The sequence below is a fragment of the Hipposideros armiger genome, unplaced genomic scaffold, assembly GCF_001890085.2.
Source record: "Hipposideros armiger isolate ML-2016 unplaced genomic scaffold, ASM189008v1 scaffold_18, whole genome shotgun sequence".
Taxonomy (NCBI): Eukaryota; Metazoa; Chordata; class Mammalia; order Chiroptera; family Hipposideridae; genus Hipposideros; species Hipposideros armiger.
Genome location: NW_017731368.1, coordinates 4433275 through 4452230, shown reverse-complemented (window position 1 = coordinate 4452230; position 18956 = coordinate 4433275).

Genomic DNA, 18956 nt, shown 5'->3' with positions numbered 1-18956 from the left:
TTCCAATTCCTTTTCTATTGATGTTCTCTAATACCCAGCGTGTCTTTCTTTCCTTGTCGCAGACTCTTTAAAGCTATATCTCTGCTTTTCATTTCTTTACCATGTCTTTAGCTTTTATAAGGTCTCAGGAAATAGTTTTCTCATCTTTAATGTCTTGTCTAGACACTCCAAGTACGGAAACTACTGCAGCTTTCAGGTCAGCTTCTGTTCTGCATGGTTATAAAAATGTTCAGTCCAACCACATTTGTCCTTTCAGACCCCCAGTGCCCTGATGGAAATAGCTTTCTACTAATGCACCCCACTAATCACGCGGCCTGAACTCAGACAACCAGCTCCTAGCTGATTTCCAGTTACGGTGTAAAGTCATCTCTGCTCGCATGGCATAATTTAAATGCATTTCTAAAGTCAAAGCCGATTCCAAATAACTCAGTTGTTACATATTCCCATAATAGCACTGGTGTCTGCTCAAGTCTAGAATGAAACTTGCAATCATGCTCCCACCACAACCACCAGGAAATATTCCCGTAACTGAAAGAGTTTTATTGCCAGCAGCTTTTATGTCTCCATTCTCCCGTCCTCATTTCATTGAAATGCAATTTAAACAGTCCTCTCAGTCTCTGGCTTCTCGAAGGTCAGATGTACACGGTGGCGATAGGGCCACTGGTCAAGATGAGTCCAGCTAAGACAGCAGTTTGGGTGGGCTGGGCAGAGCCTCGCTGTACAAAAATCACTCCACTCCCACCCACATCTCTCTGGATATGTGGGAGCTTTTGATCTGCAACGGGAGATGGGATGAGTTTCACTTGGGGGATGGGCTGGAGGAGACAGAAAGGATGCTATGCCCCTGTTCTTTGAACCAGGACAGAGAAAGGGGTTAGAGATCGAAGCGACTCTGGTGAGAGTTCTTAAGACCCTCGATCCAAGCACTACTGCCTTAGGGTGCAGGGAGCACAGTGGGGTGCTGGCTGTGGGCAGGACTTGTCCCATTGCCTCTGACCCAGACCCACTGATGGTCTAGCCTTGGTCTGCACCCTGCAGTTGGATACTGAGCAGTGGCAGTGGGGAGGCTCAATCAAATGGCCTTGTGGACAAGGGTCCTGGCCAGGAGGGATGGGAGCTGGGACAGGAAGTGGGGCAGGGGAGGGGTAGAAATTGCAGGAGGTTGGCAGCCCTAAGAGGACACCCCCATCGGACTCCTACAAGTAGCAGATGGAACTACAGGGTGGCTGATAGCAGGGGTCAAGCTGCTGGTGTGTGCACCCTCACCATCTGGCTGTAACAAGGAAGGATAGCATCATTTTGAAGTCATAGACTGGTGAGGAGTCTATCAATTTAATTTAATGACATGTCCAGGAAAGGCCAGCAAACTTGTTTCTTTCCTCAGATGATTTGCAGTGATTTCAACTCCCCACTTCATTTTCTGGTAGAAACTTGGCCAGACGGTGTAATAAATCACCTTACAATTCAGTGCCGTCAGACAATAATTCCTGTGTAACCTCCCATGGTTTCTGTAGGTGAAGAGTTTGGGACAGGCTCCTCTGGGCGGTGATGGCCCCAGCCTGTCACGTGGTTGGCGTCGGACAGTGGCTGGAGCTCAGAGAGTCAGGCAGGAGCAGCAGATGGCGGGCCGGGCACCTCTGTCCCGTCAGGTGGTGTCAGGGCCTCTGTGTGGCCTCTCTATGTGGCCTAGTTGAGGCTTCCTCACAGCATGGTGGCCTCAGGGCAGTCACAATGCTTCTAGAGGGCTGAAAGCTTCACAGCTAAAGATACAGGGAACAAGGTGGAATACGGGTCACCTTTTATGGCCTAGCCTCAGAAGTCTCAGGTGGCATCACTTCAAGCATATGCGATAAATTGGAACAGTTACAGAAGCTCATCTAATGTCAAGGGGAGGGGAAGTAGACTCATCTCTTGATGGGGGAGTGGCAAGGTTCTAGAAGAACAAGGGGGCTGGGTGGGGTGGGAGACGTCGCCTCCATCTTTGGAAAATACTGGCATGACCAACTTTTCCATGCGGGCTGAAATTCTTCTGAGCCTTCCTCCAAGGCTGGAACCTCCATGTGTGACTGCGTTCCTTCCTGATCAGCATTCAGCTACCTTTTCCACCTGCTTGAATCTCCACTCTTCCCCGAGTCCAGCTCCTCAATCATGTCGGCTCATCTCCTCCTGAACCCTGCGTAATATGCAGTGCCTCAGATGAAAACCTCTCTACTGCCCTGCTTTCCCTCTGGGGGATCCTTTCCTAAAACGGCAGTGAACTAACTGTTCTCCTGAGTGAGGAGAGAGTGGAAATCCATCAGGACGCTGATTAAGATGCAGGCCAGTTCTGGCACAGCCGGCAGATTGAAACAGCCCTGAGTTCTTTGATCTGAGCATCCCACACAACAGGGAGACACTTAATTGCAGGAGGGTTGGGTGAACGGGGAGTACAGAGGGAGTGCAAGGTTGGGGGAGACCGCCAAGAACATAGATGGGCTTGGAGATCAGGAAAGGCGTGTCAGAACACTTCCAAATTGCCAATAAGTGAATCATCGCCCACCGTCATGGAGCCCAGTTAAGGATAATCATCTGTAACAGGCCTAGAATCAAAGCCTTCAATTATTATTATTATTATTATTATTATTATTATTATTATTATTATTTTATCAACAGAAAAGAGAACCTATTTAGAAGGCTGGAGAATGATGGAACAGGAAATGTCAAGGTGGGGACATTTGGAGGCAGGACAGTGGGAAGACAGGGGTGTTCGTTCCTACGTGACTGTTAGGAAGGGCAGGGTGGTGGAGAGGCGGGCAGCTTTGGCCAGAAAAGACTTGTTCATGGAGTCACCGGGGTTTCCTGAAGTCACACGAAGCTGACACCCTCTCCTCCTTGGGGTATATGTCCTTTCTTATGTGACAGTGAAATAACAAGGCCCCACGGTGAAATAACTAGGCACTTTCATTTTTTTGCAGTAATTCTAGCCAGAGACGGGAGAACTCAGACCCAAGCATGAATTCTGGCTCTGTCACCAAGCTGTGTGATTTGGGGCAAGTCACTTAACCTCTCTGAATCTTTGTTGACTATTGGAAACTGGAACATGGCGAATATTACACCCTACCTTTGGGTTATGATAAAATTAGATACGTAATATGAATACAATGTTTAGAATAGCCTTGCACCCACTTGGTGCTTAATCAAGTCTGTTGTCTTCCTGTTCCCTCTTAATTATCCACTGAGCATCTTTTTTTTCATTTTGCAGCCAGTCTCAAGCCTGTTTCTTTTGCCAGGTGTGTGTTATCGCAAGAAGCAAGGCATTTAAAATCAAAGCACAGTTCTAATAAAGGGCAGGTAATTATCACCCTGGGGGATTCAACAAGGGAAGGCTCCTTTTCCGTGGTTTCCTTTTCATGTTTGGGCTTTCCAAACCAATTTTTCTGCAAGGGGGCCTTCTCCGGGCCAGCTGAGAATCTACCTCCTCCCCCAAAGGGCAGATCCAGGCAATGTGATGCTCTGGAGTCAGGCATGCAGGCTGCCTAGCATCCTGGCCTTGGTCATTGGCTCCAGGAGCCCAGATTTTCCAGCTGGTCGCCTGGTGGAGGAAGGGATGTCTGGGGGTTTGTCTGTGGAGTCTGGGTTCATGAGGCACACGAGCCTTGTACGGCAGGCTCCACAGGCCCCATTGAGGTCCAGCCCCTTCTTAGAACACACACCACAAATCACCTACTCCTTCTCTGGGAGTAAAAGGTCCTGCATATCCGCCCTGAGCACCGGTCACAGCAGTGGTTTAAGATCCACATCCTCAGCCTCTGTCCCTGTCAGGGGTTCCCCCTCAAGCAGATGGGCCTCTCTCCTTTGGGGCCAAGTCCCAGCAGCTGATGATGACTGGGCACTCACTGCCTCCCCTGCCAGGCCCCCAGCGATGCGAACACACTCACCCCTTCTTGCTCCCACACCCCTAATTCCCGGCAGGGAGCTTGGCCCAGAGCAGTGCTCAGTGGGTATTTGCTGACTTGAATTAAATTGATGAAAGGCAAGGCTTTTAAGAGTCTTCCAACACGGATAGTCTATGATTAATTTTTCAAAAGTGTCTACCCATTTAACTTCATTTTCAGAATCGAATGAAATCTAAAATTTATGTTATGGAGTTGAACATTTCACATTACAACTCGGATGTACCTAAAAAGGTTGCTTAAATTTTTTTTTCTTTAAATGATCCATCCTACTTTGAACCTTCATTTCTTTTTACTTAAAATTGCCTTTAAAATTAACAGTCTCTGGAGTAGGAAAAGATTTCTTAAATATAACCAAAAAGCACTAACCAAAAGGGGGAATTTTAACAAATTGGACTATAATAAAATTAAATTAAGCACAGGTCATTAAAAGATAGCCTTAAGAGTGTGAAATAGAAGTTACAGACTCAGGGAGGATATTTGTAAGAAATATATCCAACAGAGGATTCCAAATACATAAAGAATTCATACACTCATCAATAGATAAGACTGACAGCTCAATAGAAAATGGACAAATGACTTGAGCTGGCACTTTACAAAAGAGAATATGCAAATGCCCAATAAGTATACCAAAAAGGGCTTGTCTTATAGTCAGATTGGGCTGCCATGACAAAATACCAGGGACTGAGTGGCTTAAATAACCGAAACTTATTTCTCACAGTTCTGGAGGTGGGGAAGTCCATGATCAAGGTGCCAGGCAATGGAGGGAGGGAAGGAGGGAGGGAGGGAGGGAGGGAGAGAGAGAGAGAGAGAGAGAGAGAGAGAGAGAGAGAGAGAAGGGGGTAGGTGCTAGCTCTCTTATAAGTACACTAATTCTGGTGGGTCCAGGCCCCATCCTTATGACTTCATTTGAACTTAATTTCTTCCTTTCAGGCCCTATCTCTAAATACAGTCACACTGGGGGTTTGGGCTTCAACATATGAATTTGGTGGTGGTGGTGTGGAATACAGTTCAGTCCATTCAAGGCTCAACATATAAAACTGAAATGAAATACCACTATATACCAGAATGGCTAATGTTAAAAGGCTGACAATCTCAAGTGTTAGGAGGATGTGGAGCAAGGTAATTCTCTTATCCTGCTGATGGGAGAGTGAATTGGGAAACTGTTTGGGAGTATCTACTAAAGAGGAATATATGCAGATTGTATGACTCAGAAATACCACTCCTAGGTACCTAGTGAACCAAAACGGGGCATGTGTTTTGAAAAAAATGTACAAGGATGCTCATAGTAGCCCTATTTGTAATTGCCAGAAACCAGGAACTACTCACCTGCCATGAACAGTAGAGTGGCACTATTATGGGCTTAACGATGTCCTCAAAAATGGACATGTTGAAGTCCCAAACCCAAGTGCCTCAAACTGACTGTATTTAAAGGTAAGGCCTTTGAAGAGATGATTGAGTTAAAAAGACTGTTCAGATACGCCCTAAAATAACCTGCCTGGAGTCCTAATAAGAAGAGGCAATTTGGACACACAGAGAGATACCAGACGTGTGTGTACACAGAGGACACAGCAAAAGGCGGCCGTCTGCCAGCCAAGGACAGAGAGCTCAAAAGGAACTAAGCCTGCTGACGCCCTGACCTTGAACTTCTAGCCTCCAGAACTGGGAGGAATAAATGCCTGTTGTTGAAGCCACTCAGCCTGTGGTATTTTGTTACGGTGGCCCGAGCAGACTGAGGTAAGCATCTTCACTCCACGAGGCACCACACAGCAATAGGGGATGCATGAGCTGTGATGGCACACAGTGGCATGGGTGCAGGTCAGACAGGACAGTGAACCACAGTGATGAGAGAATGCCAGTTGCACATGCCGCTGCATAAAGTTCCAAACCAGGCAAAACTAACCCATGCTGCTTGAAGCTTTAATGGAAGTACTGGGTTGTTGGAAAAGTCATGACGTATTTTTCTGTTTTTCGTTGCAAAAATGCATCATGACTTTTCCGACAACCCAATATATCCTACATACAGAGAAGTATACACCTGGCTTGGGGGTAGTGCCTGCAAGGAGAATTGTGGGGCTCTGGGTGCTGGTAAGGTCTGATTCTTGATCTGGGTGCTGGCTATACAGGTATGTTTACTTTATTATGAAAATGCATCAGATTGGGTACTTATGATTTGTATACTTTTCCGATCCTTTAATAAAAACTTTACCAAACCCCCCCCCCCAAAGCCCTTTATATGACTATGTCCTTCAGCCAATTTAGAGTGCACACTCCCTAACGAGGCCCTTCCTTTTCATGAAGGTCTCTCCCCTAGCCTTTTCCTCTCACAAATGAGAGCATTTGAGAGGGGCTTTGCGGAGGTGTCCTTCTTGGCAGGCTCCCACTGGTCTGGGTTGGTTCATCTGATGGTTCTCACTGTGTTTCCTGCTCAAGTGGCTTGTGTCCTGGGGTCTGTTTTCTCAGCATGAGCAATGAGCTGTAATTACTTCTAGACAGATTGACTCAGCCCTCATCAGCACATGGGGTACCTAGGGTTGTGCAGTGCACAACCCGCACAACTGTCTATGGCAGCCCTGATGCTCATCTCAGCTCCTGAGAGGCTGTGGAGCCTGTGAGACCTACCCACGCCCTCCATCCATCCCCCACCTCATCTCTGCCCTCAGCGACTCTCACTGCTGAGACCGCCTCACCCTTCTCTACCCCTTGCAAAGCCTGAAAGGCAGACATTCTCTGGGTCTCTCCTGGAATGCACAGTGTGGGGAGCCAGAGTGAGGTGAGGGGTGGCTGTGAAGTTGGTTCTGGGCTTGTGAAGGAAGCCAAAGGGCTACGAGCAGCCGACACAAGGAATAGAAGGCGAAAGAGAGAGAGAATCGTGAGCGAGCCTTAGCTCCTTCTCCCCCGAGGCCCAGCGCAGGCCCCACTTCCTGGGCGTCAGTTGCAAATTCCCCCTTGGACTCATGCTGGTTTGAAATGGGTTTGTGCCCTCAACAATCAAAAAAGTCCTAACTAAGGGCTGGTCGAGTGGCTCAGTTGGTTAAGAGCTCGCTCAAGAGTGCGAGCTCTGAGCAACAGCGGTTCGAGTCCCAGCACGAGTTGAGCAGCCGCTGAGCTGCCAACAGGTGACAGGATGGCTCAGCTAATAAAAAACAACAAACAAACAAACAAAAAAGTCCTAACTAATACATCCATCCAATAAAGGCCCCCCCCCATCCCACCCCAAGGAGCAGTCTTCCTTCAAAGGTAAATTCAAACTCCTGGCTTAAGGAAAGCAGAACATTTTGTTTAAATGTTAAGAGTGCCCATCTCTTCATCCATTCCCTCTCTGATCATCAAAAAGCCGGGCTCAGTCTCAGCCTGAGAACCCTGTTCCACAAAGTCTGGGACTGGGAAGTTAGCTGGTGCTCAAGGAATAGGTGTTTGCTCAATGGACAGATCAAACAAATGTGACATAGGAACACCAGGAAATACACTCACTGACCCAGGAGGCATCACCTGAGGGGCTGGTTTATCTCACTGGGATGATGAAGCACTTCTGGGAACACTTACAGGGCTGACAAAAGCTCAGGCATTGTCAGGAATGTGGGCCAAGCTGTTGTGACTGTAGGAGCAGATCTAGTTTTCCATATTTTCCCCATGGACACAGCTCTCGATTTTGATGACCCGTCTGGGTGTTTATAGAAACACAATCTTTCCCAGAGCAGCTAAGAGTCTTTTGGGGAAACTTGTGTGGAGAAGCCACTGTGAGATGGACGTCACCACAGGATGTGACATGTCTGATGGAAAAATGTAGCAGACATCGGTAGAGGGAGTAGTCTCTTTAATGATGGAAGTTATGGAAACCTGTGGAAATGGTTGGGAAGTGGAGGCAGCACAGGCTGCTTCCACAGAGAGGTAAGTCTTCCCAGGTCCCCTAATTCCCCACAAGGACAGCCCTCTGCGGGTGATGCCACCTCACAGAACAATGCCCTCCCAGGCACAAGGTGCCATCTGCCATTCTCATGGAGGGGTGACTGGGTTTATGTCCGTTTTCATTGTCCCCAGATCCCCAAACATTTTGGAGACTCTGGCTGCATACCTGCCCATTTACTAGGTGCAAAGGATGGTACAAAACAACCACATTCCTGAATCTTCACCCTGAAAACAGGTGAAGTCAAGGCTATTTCTCAGGAACACCAGGAAATACGCTCACTGACCCAGGAGGTATCACCTTAGGTGCTGGTTTATCTTACTGGAATTTATCGCTGGTTTATCATGTTTCTATAAACGCTTGGAGGGGTTTAATGGTGACTTCTATTGCTGAATTAGATTCCAAATTGCTTTCACAGACTCATGTTCTCACCAGTGCCTGCATCAGCACATCATCACCAGCATTAGATACGCAGATTTTTAAAACAGTTTTCCTCGTTTGACAGATATAAAGTGATACTTATTGTTGTTTTTTGTTTGCATTTATATCTATTTTTGAATAGCACAGTGGGTTAATATTTTGAATATCATCTAATATATATTTCTTTCTCCATAATCTGTCCTTTTCCTCCTTACTACTGTGCCAGGAAACCTGAGCCAGGAAGCAGAGACAAACCTCTCTAAGGAAGAGGAGGGTAGATACAGGGCGAGCTACAGCGTGAGTCAAAGATGTCATTTCTCTGGTTTGAATTTTGAAGTAAACTTAAAATCTCATGGCAACACAATGGTCTTGAAGGCCAGACTTCTCAGGGAGAAAAAAGGTTTTCTTAAAACTCCAAGGCTAGAGTGTTCATGCTTCAAAGAAATCAAAGCTGAGAGGAGTTGAGTGATTATTTCATGAATCATAGAAAAGGGAAGAATGCAGAGGTGACAATAGGGAAGTGTCTACCCCACAGGAAGAAGAATGGCTATTTTGAGACTTGGGGAAAGAACTGAGAAACAGGGCAAGAAAAGGCAGGCAGGGGTCAAACTGTGAGTGTGCTGGTTCTCTCCACCCCGCCCACTGGGATCAAACCCCAGGGGTAAGGGAAGATGGAAACACCCAGGTAATTTGAAAGACTCCAAGAACATTAGGGCTGGTGCCCCACTTCTTTGGGAGTAGGCTTCACACCTTTCAGAGGAGCCATTGGGTCAGCCTGACACTGAGTCCAACATGGCGCCCAAGCCATAGAATAGAAATGGCTGTGGGAGGTGCTCTGGTGGGTTGGGCCTGAGATAGCACCCCTGGTTCATAACGTGTGGTCCAGCATGAGATGTGGAAGAAGTCCAGAACTTCCTGTGTGCCCCAGGGGGACCTGAGAAGTAGCTAGGGTGCTAGGACATCACCATGGCCAAAGGCAAAGTGACCAAAGCTTCAGGGATCAAATGGCTTTCTCATGCAGGCCTCGGGGAACCGGGAGCCTCAGTGAGTACCAGGTGAGACCAAGGCAGCCAGGTAGAGCCTCCAATCTCACAGGCAACCTATACTTGTGCCACAAGACCTGAAGATATGGAATCTACCCCTGCAACCAGCTGCCATCTTGGAATGCAGAGGAGGAAGGAAACCCCTTGTAGTGATGGAGAAACCCAAAGACAAAGTCATTACCCAAAAGGAGATGATTTTAAACCAGAGTCTGAGATGCCACAATGGCAAGAAGAGATTTCTTGCTTGCAGTGGGTAGGGCCTCAAGAGCTGACTGGGATCTTGCTGGCAGTCATGTTTCCACCTCTGAGCAAATTCTACCTTCACACCTTATTTTTTCCAATGATAATGGCAATATGATTTCATTTTAGAAAAGCTGGGGAACAACAGTATAAAAAAGAAATAAAAATCATTCTGTTATCACACCAACCGTAGATATCCGCTGATAATATCTTGGTTTATTTCCTTCTATTCTTTTTTCTACGTATATGTGTTAGTGTGTGTGTGTTAGTGTGTGTGTGTGTGTGTGTGTGTGTGTTATTGTGATTGTACATCTTGTTGTGCATCTTGTTGGTTGACAAGATTTTTTAATGTCTAAGACCCTTTTGTATGTGGAAAGGAATACCCACTGTGTTGTTGCTTTGTTTATTATCTCTAAATAATTAACAATTCTAAATGCTCACAGTACGCATGACCACTAAATAAAAAATGCAAGAAGTTAACAAATTTGATTTCCCCAGATGCTTAATCATTGATTGAAGTGTGATCAGTTGAACTTCCTTAATATTTGATTACAAATCTCTTATACATCAGATTTTCCCATGGGCTTTGAACACCTTAAAATGGAGACAAAACACACCCACAATGAAAATGATTTCTAAACTGAGCAGCACTTACACTAAGGCAGTTTACAAGAGTGCTGAGGCCATGGATTTCCATCCCATCTTCACCATCTCATTCTTACTCCTGTGTTTATTTCTCCCCAGGGGCTCGACTTTCTTCCCTCAGCCCAGAGACCTGAGTTGCCCCTTGCACGGGCTGAGACAGGATCCAGGGCGGTGGGTCAGGGACTGCTCAGATTATCGGCTCTGACTACTCAGGTATGATGTGATTTTTTTTTTTGTAGTCTTCGTCTGCCTCAAATGACACTTGCTTTGCACCCCAGCCTGTTGTAATCCTGCTTTGCAATTGTCTTGGGGTGGGGTGGGGGAACAACCGACTAGATTTAGATAAAAATTGGTCACGCTGAAACTATAGCTTCTCTTTTTCACGATTTTGACCTAAACACTTTGCCCAGACTCCCCAGATCCCTTTTTACTGGGGTGTGTGTGTGTGTGTGTGTGTGTGTGTGTGTGTGTGTGCGTGTGTGTGTGTGTATGACCACCCCCCACTTCCAACAGCTGGCTCTTGTCTCTTCTTTGGAGGTTCAGCCTTGGGCTGTTGGGGGAGGCATTGCCTGAGAATTTACATTCCTCTGGGGCGGCCCTTCACTGATGATCCCTGGGGTGTGAGAATGTGGAGGTCTTGAGGGCAGGAGGTAGGGGGGACCCTGAGGTGCTGCTTACGCTGCAGAACCCCCAATGGGAGCAGGCCAAAGCCACCCTCCCTGGCACGTTGCCTGAGATGGCACCCTGGCATGGCTTCCCTGAACATGCAGTCTTCATAAATCATTTGTACACAGAGATCATCTCAACATCTGCTTGCGGAACCCGACCTAAGTCAGCCAGTGATGCATTTTTAAATGTTAAAATAAGTTTGGAAAATAGCAGGCTCTGCGGGTGTGCTCAGGAATTTGAGTTGTTGTGTACAGCTTAGTAAGTAAAAAAAAAAAAATCAAGTCAGATTCATTTTCCTGGACATATCAGTCTGGAGTCAGAACATTAACAGCAGGGAAGCAGGCATCCCTGTAAGTCCTGGGTGGTTATTGGGCATTTTCTCGGGACACTGATACCAGGTCCCCCTTCTGCAGGGGCTGGAACCACCTCAGAGAATGGAGAGCAGGCTTCCCTGTTCCCTCCCTCTGCCCCTCCCAAGTCCACAGAGAAGGCGGGAGGGAGGCCAGATGGCGGCAGCCCCACCGACATAACTGTCCTGTCGCACCTGACTCTTAGAGCCCACACCCCAGGCCCCCTACAGACCAAGGGGAAGGAGGAAGCAGAGTGGGGATGCCTATGTCCCACTGTACAGGGGTCCGAGGGGAGACAGTTTGGTTTGCTGCCCTGAGTGACCACAGAGAGGGCTTCTAGAACTCGGCACCTTTTTGGCAGCTTTCGAGAGCAGAGTGCTCTGTCCTCCCACTGCTAACAGCTGGGGAAGCGTTAAGTGTGTGAGTTACTCCATCAGCTCGGAAGTCTTGGGAGTGCTGGTCCAGGTTCTGCCTTCTGTGGAAGGCAGAAGGCAGAAGGCAGGACACCTTGGTTCTTGGAAGCAGCTGAGTCATATCTAACGAACGCTCCTTGTTTGTTAACTGGAGTCTCTGCAGAGCTAGCCTGAACCTCCTGGATAGGGCGCCACCTGCTGGTGGGCACTCTACCGGCGGGAGTGCGCTCTCTTGCTCAGCTGGAGCGCGCGTGGAGTTAGGGGTTTAAGAGGGGTGGAGGTAGGTGATGACTTCCCCTGAGAAGCCTTAGATTCCCCCGGGAGGCCACTGCCTTGGGCACACTTGCTGGCTTGCTGTGATTGAGGGCTTGGCTGGGGCCCTGGAGCTAGATGCCAGAATTCAGGCCCCAGCTTCACCGCTGTGGAAACTTAATGTGACGTTACCAAATGTCTCTAAGCTTCAGTTTCTTATCTGTACAAGGGTGCTCAAAGGACCTACCTCCCTGGGTTCTTTGTAAAGAATAAATGAGATTATGCATTATCTAAGTTTGGGTTCCCCCAAAGCAGATCCTGAGAGATTCAGAAGCGAGTAGTTTATTTGGGAGGTGCTCTTCGGAAGAAATACCACTTCGGGAGAGGGTGGTGAGACCGGTGAGGGGAGAATGACAGCAAGGGTGACTTAGCCAGCAAGTGTGTTGCCACTGGGGGCACCTGGCTCAGTCCCGCTTAGTGATACCTGGCCTGGGGTGTCAGATCTGGGGTTCAGATTCCCATCAGCCCTGATTGCAGGCTACTCCTAGGGTGTATCAATTCCTCACACTTCTGGCTTATTCAGTGCCTGGGCATAGTGGGCTGAGATAGAGTCAGGAATATGGTATTTGGAAGTTGGGCCAGTGTGCATGGAAATGGTCAGTGGGGAGAGGCTATGAGCGGGGAACCGCCCAAATCTTCTATATGTATATTTCAAACTTCTTAGAGCAGAGTGGGAGGCTAGTAACATCTCCATAAGCAACCGTTATTAATAATAGTACCCATCAGTGCTCCAATCAAGCTCACCACTCTCCACCAAAGTGTGACATGACTGATAGACTATAAGGGTACAAATAGACTGTGTTATGGGGGAGTGCTAGGTGCCAACAGCCCCTAGGCAGGTGTTTGATGTCTTCCATTTTACAAGTAAGGAAGCAGAGGCTCCTAGAGTGTGGGAGCCTCGTCGTGGTCATGGGTCAGATCACTGGGTCAGATCACATCTGTGTTGATCTCCTTCGGGCAGGTACGGCTGCTCCCCCTTGTGCCAGGATTAGAAAGAGTTTTCATCCTGTGCCTGAATTAAGATGCTCGCTCCCTTTCTCTGAGACTAACCATGACTGTGCAGAAATTTGTTTCCTTCTGTAAAATGTCAAGGCTGAATCTCTTATGTTCTGTCCTGGTCTGGGTGTGATAATGAACTCCATCCAAGCCCTGTGGCTGCCTCCAGCCCCCAAGATTCATTGGGAGTCTTGGAATAATGACAAAAGGAATAATTCTCAGTGGCAGGAGAGGGTGTGGGAGTGGTGTTTTTGTGTGTGTGTGTTTTTGTTTTCCTGCAAGGCTCAGACCCGAGAGAGTAAAGGGGGAACCTGGGGAAAACAGGAAAAGGTTGCGGGGCCCCCTCTCACCCATTTCCAGTCATGCCCACGTGGACGATTGGAGTGTGCCGCCCATGGGGCCTGCTTCAGGTCCACCAGGAGCCAGGAACCTGAGGTCCCATTACCTGCATCATAGTCAGCAACAGAGGATCTGCTCGGCTCTGCTTCCTGAATGCCACATCCACACGTGTCAGTGCTGGTGACAGAGAACAAGAGAAAACCCAGTTCCCCTCATTGGTGCTGTACGAGGAGGAGAGCAGCCTGGGGGTGGGGTGGGGTGGCGGCTGCCACCGAGAGCACAGGGCATTCTAGTTCTGGGATAAGGAGCCATTTCTGGGTCACTCTACAGGGCAGGGAACAAAAACCCAAAACTCAGTCTTTTCCGGCCCCTATTCAGTTCTCAGTTGGAGCCAGTTAAGCCTTTCCTTTATTATTATTTTTTAAAATATTTTTGTGGTACAATATAATGTAAAATTTGCCACTGTCACCATTTTTAAATAATAAGTGTACAATTCAGTGGCATAATTACATCCACAGTGTTTTGAAACCATCACCGTTGTCTGTTTCCAGAACTTTTGCATCAGCCCCAATAGAAACCATTAAGCAATAACTCCCATTCCCCTCCTCCCCAGCCTCTGGTAACCTTTGCTCTCCTTTCTGTCTCTATGAATTTGACTACTCTAAGTACCTTGTGTAAGTGGAATCGTACAGTATTTGTCCTTTTGGGACTGGCTTATTTCACTGAGAGTAATGTCTTCAAGCTTTATCCATGTTGTAGCAGGTGTGAGAATTTCTCTCCTTTTTAAGACTGCATAGTATTCCGTTGTGTGTTGTACCGCATTTTCTTTATCCACTCATCTGTTGCTGTAGGTAAGCCGTTCCTTGACACTTACACCCAAACGTTCGCTTTAAAAAGAAGGCACAAAGGACACTCTGTTCCCATAGGACACTCTCGCAGCACTGGCCTGGCTTGCTCAGGCCACCGACAACGCCAGTGGTCACTGACACCCTTTGGTAATGTTTCTGAGAACAGTAATTAATAGTGAGAATAACTTACACAGGTTTCCATCAATTACTCGTAAGCATGGATTTCATATTTTGATCCTCAGAGGTGACTGGAGGAGGCTATGTGTTCCATGAGGACAAGGTCCTCAGGTTTGATATCCACTCTATACCCCCGGCTCGCCATGGTCCGCTTGGCATATAGTGATACTAAGTAAGGATTTTCTGAATATTGAATGAGACCACAGGGCTGGAATGGATTGCTGCCTTGAGTGATAATACCACACTCTGTTGAACATCGACATGTGCTTGGTGCTTCTCAGGCATTCTCACTCTTCCTCCCAAAAGCCCTGCAAGGATAGGCATCATTAGGCCCATTTTACAGACAAGAAAGCTGAGGTTAAGTATTTAATCCAAGGTAGTACCGGAGGGGAAGTTTAAAGTTTGTCTGGGTGTTTGAGCTTCACTCCCCTCCCCGCCATTGCTGGGAATGGGACTCAAGGGCAATGCGAGGTCTGCACTGAAGGCTGTGGGCTCCGGGCCCTGGTGCCCTGAACAGGCCTGCACACCCCTCCCCCAGCTCCTGCTGTGAGGGTGGGCGGCCAACATCCCTCAGCTGCTCCTTCTCTGGAGAACTGGGCCCAGCTAAAGGGAAGCTGCCCGGGAAGCTATGCCGCCCCCGACACCCAGACCTCGCCCAGTGACTGACCACAACGGGAATACGAAAGGCCAGCCCTTTGCCTCAAGGTGGGGCAATGTTGGGGTGCAATTCCTGCTCCAGCGAGCCGATCCGTGGGACCAGGCTGAAGCCGACTCCAGCTGAGACCACATGCCTGCTTTGCCCCTTCTCCTGCCTCCTCCCGCTGCCTTCGCTCCCCTCCTTCTGGGAGTCCCCCTCAAAATACCCTTTGTATGAGTCTCTCCATCTCGGGCTCTGCTTCTAGGGAGCCCACTCCTAGACCAGCTGCATCAAAGAAGTCGATTTATTGCAAGTGGCTGAATGCACTTGGACCCACTGATGGTTCCTGTCCCTGGCGGTTCCCTGATCTCTGGCCCCGTTTCCTTCCTCTTTCTGGGGGTCTTCAGCAAAAGCCCCTGCAGCAGGGACATTTGAATGTGGCCTTTACCCAGCTGGCCATGTGGAGTTGTGACAGTTTTGGGGGCAGCATTGTACAGTCACAATACCCTTCTTGCTTATTGAATCTCAGAATTCATTTTCACACCTAAGACATCAAATAAACCCAGACGCTGCAATACAAGGTGGCTCCGTGGTCATGACTTGAGGAGACGAACCGCGTTGTTCATCCTGTAAAGTTGTGTTCTGTTCCTTATCATCCTCATCTACAGCCTCACATGAGAGCAGAGACGTTTTTGCAGGAGGGGTGGGACGTTCGGTCTATCTTTAATATGTGTCTGGAGGTGATAAACTTGGGATGGGAGAGATCGGGCCTTTGGTTCTTGACAGGTTTCAATATCCTGTGAGCTGATCTCCGTGCCAGGAATATACCCACATGTCAGCCTTTATATAGCACCTGCCCTGAGAAGCCCTCCATTACCTCCTGCAGAAGGAGGGGACCACCAAAGGGACCCTGAGTGGAGAAAGCAGAGCACTGAGAAGCAGGCGCCTGCTGGGGTGAAAGTACGTATAATACATGCATTTGAACATTTGTCAATAAATATTAGCCATGGTCACTGGTGGTGGGACGATTGCTGATGTTAATTCATTGATCTTATGAAGGGCATCCTCTCGTTCTCTATGACGTAGCACTTGTATAATAAAGAAAATCTTTAAAAACAGTTAAGTGCCGTACAATTCCATTTCTAGCTATGTCACTAGCCACTCAAGCTGTCCCCAGGAGGCTTTAAGAACGGGCTGGCATCTGGGGATTGTGCAGGCACATGCGCACGGCTACAGTGGGACACTTCCTTTCCTGTCAAAGAAGGAGTGATTGACCTTTAGTAAAACACATGCTTGGAAGTGTTTCACTGCTGAGATGATGCAAATGAAACTGACTAGAGGGCACAGACCCAACAGCTGAGCCTGCCAGCACCTGACTTCCTCCACCCACTGGATGGCCCCAATTTAAAATGACCAAAAGGACACTGGCTCCGTCCTCACTTTGTAGTCTCCTGCTTGGAGCTGTCTCTCAGAAAGCAGCCAAAGTCAGCATAAAGAACTAACCAGCGCATTAGTTTAATATATATGTATGTACACATACACATACACATACACACACACACACACACGGACGCATATTTCCATAAGCACTTCTGGAAAATCTGAAAATCTTCCTTTAGGAAGGTCTATTGCTGCGGCAATAGATAGCTATTTCAAACCCACCCTAAGAAAGTATTCATTAGGGACCATCCAATGAACACACGTATATATACTTATAGTAAGTGCCCAAGTGTCTCATAGAAACTTAATGCTCTCTGGCCCCTTTGGGCTTATGGATACACAGAATCTGACAGTGATGGGGTGGGTCAATGGACAAGTCGACCTTGAGTAGCTAGCTCCTAATTCTCCCAGGAAAGGAAGTTTCTGGTGATGAAGAAATGCCAGTCAAGGAAGCAGAAGACCCAGGTTTAGTCTCAGCTCTGCCTCCTTGTGTTGCTGTGTGATTGTAGGCAAAATGCTGAACCTCTCTGAGCCTCGGTTTCCACCTTGGAAAAAAAGCAGGGAGAGTGATTGTGTGTGTCTGTGTGTTGCACTAGGAATACTTAATGTGCCTTCCAGAATGACGCTTGCCATAATTATATTAAATTTGGCCAAGATTAGTGGTTATTGATTTTCTCCTGTTAGTTATCACAGGTTTGGAGAAGAGGGCAGTTCATACCCCACCTTGCTTTGGGGCATAGGTACAATAGATTTACAGTGAGTTGCAAGGCTAGCGGATTTGAATTACATTGGACTTCTTCAGTGTCTGGACCAGGACAGAGGAAGACCACCTCGCCCACCCCCTCCTCTCTGAGAGGGTGGCATCTGCCAGAGATAGCCCTGGACCCCAAAGAGCCAGAGGGGCAGCTGAAGCCACAGGACAATGACCCAGCCGCTCCTTCAGACAGATTCCTGTGAAAAAAAAGTACCATTTTTTTTTACATAATAGCAATATCTCAAGATAAAGGAGGCTACATGTTTTGAAGGTTCTCAAATTTGAAATGCATCAGAGTCCCTTGGTGGGCCTATTAAAACAGACCGCTGGGCCCCACCCCCGAGTTTCTGGTTCAGTAGGTCCTGGCTGGGGCCCCAGTTTTGTATCTCTAATGCGTTCCCAGATGATGCGGATGGTGCTTCAGGTCTAGGGACCACACTTTGAGAATCGTAGCTCTAGAACAATGTCAAGTATTCACTCAAAAGTGGGGAGAGGGAGCAAAGGAAAGCAGCGTTTAAAGTCGTTTTTATTTTAAGTCACTTTAAGGATTTCTCATTTACTCTTCTTCTGAAAACTGTGAAGAATCTGGAACCACTGCCCAGCAGACACTATAACATGACACCAGGGGTGAGGACAGCCTTGTAATTACACACTGTTGAGTCCCCAAGAGTTTACCTTTAAAAAAAATCTTATTAGTGCTAAAATAGTATCTTAGGTTTTAAAACCAGCTTTTGAAATATGCTCATACGCTCAAGTTTACACATATGAAAAGGAAAACTACATGCTTTCTAAAATGAGTCATTTCTGTGAGGCGCTCGGCTCAGAACTATTGGTTTTTACCATTTTGGCACTTTAATGGGTGCTTTGCAGAGGCTGGGTCAATGGGCAAAAAGATAAATCACATGAACCCTGTATGCTACGCCTCAATGAGGCTGAGGGGTAGGGGTGGGGGGTAGTGTGGTAAGACACAAAACAATTTCCACCAGGGCAAGTAACATGGTTGCCATCTCCTACCTCTCCCAGTAAGGGAGACAGCATTAGCCCTTCTGGAACTTTTTGGAGATTCCCTCCCTCCACGTTTCTGGGGAACATCTTGTAATTCTTGGATTCCTTCTTTTAACTCAAAAAAAAGAAAAGGCTACATACGCATCTTTGGAGGAAAATGTCTGTATTAAAAGCCAAAAAAAAAACCACCCAAAAACTCAAACCAAAACAAACAAAAAACCCAAACACAGAATACAAGAAGAAACGCCCACCAGGCCACGTCACTAGATAGATCAACTTGGAAAAGGTTCATAAAGTTCATTTTCAGAGATAATAATATAACGGTGTTAAATCATTCCCATGCCCCCCCCCTTTTAAATAAGTTTAAAAAAACAAACAAACTTCAAATACTATGTTCTGATACAAAGAGCTTCTCTTACTACAGCAATAGCAATTTGATTTTTTACTAAAACTTTCATTTAAAACAGTTATTAAATATATAAAACAAATACACAGGATTTGGTCATTTTCTGCCATGAATATAGGGCACGTGGGTGCGGGAGGGAGGGGGCAGGTGGATGCAATAGAGGGGGAAAGGCCCCACTTCCGTCCTCTCAGTCTTCCCGGCGGCGGACCCCACCCCTCAGTTCCCGGGCTGGCACCTTTTTGGGACCAGAGCGCTGCACAAACCTTGCTTTTCAAACACGCTGGGGCCTCTCTGGCGACCCCCCTCCCCGGAAGAACAACTAACGGTCACTACATCACGAAGCACACTGGCCAAGTCTCCGGCGGGAAAGGACCCCGAGAGCGCGGACACCCCACGGACGCAGGGAGGGGCGGAGTGGGTCAC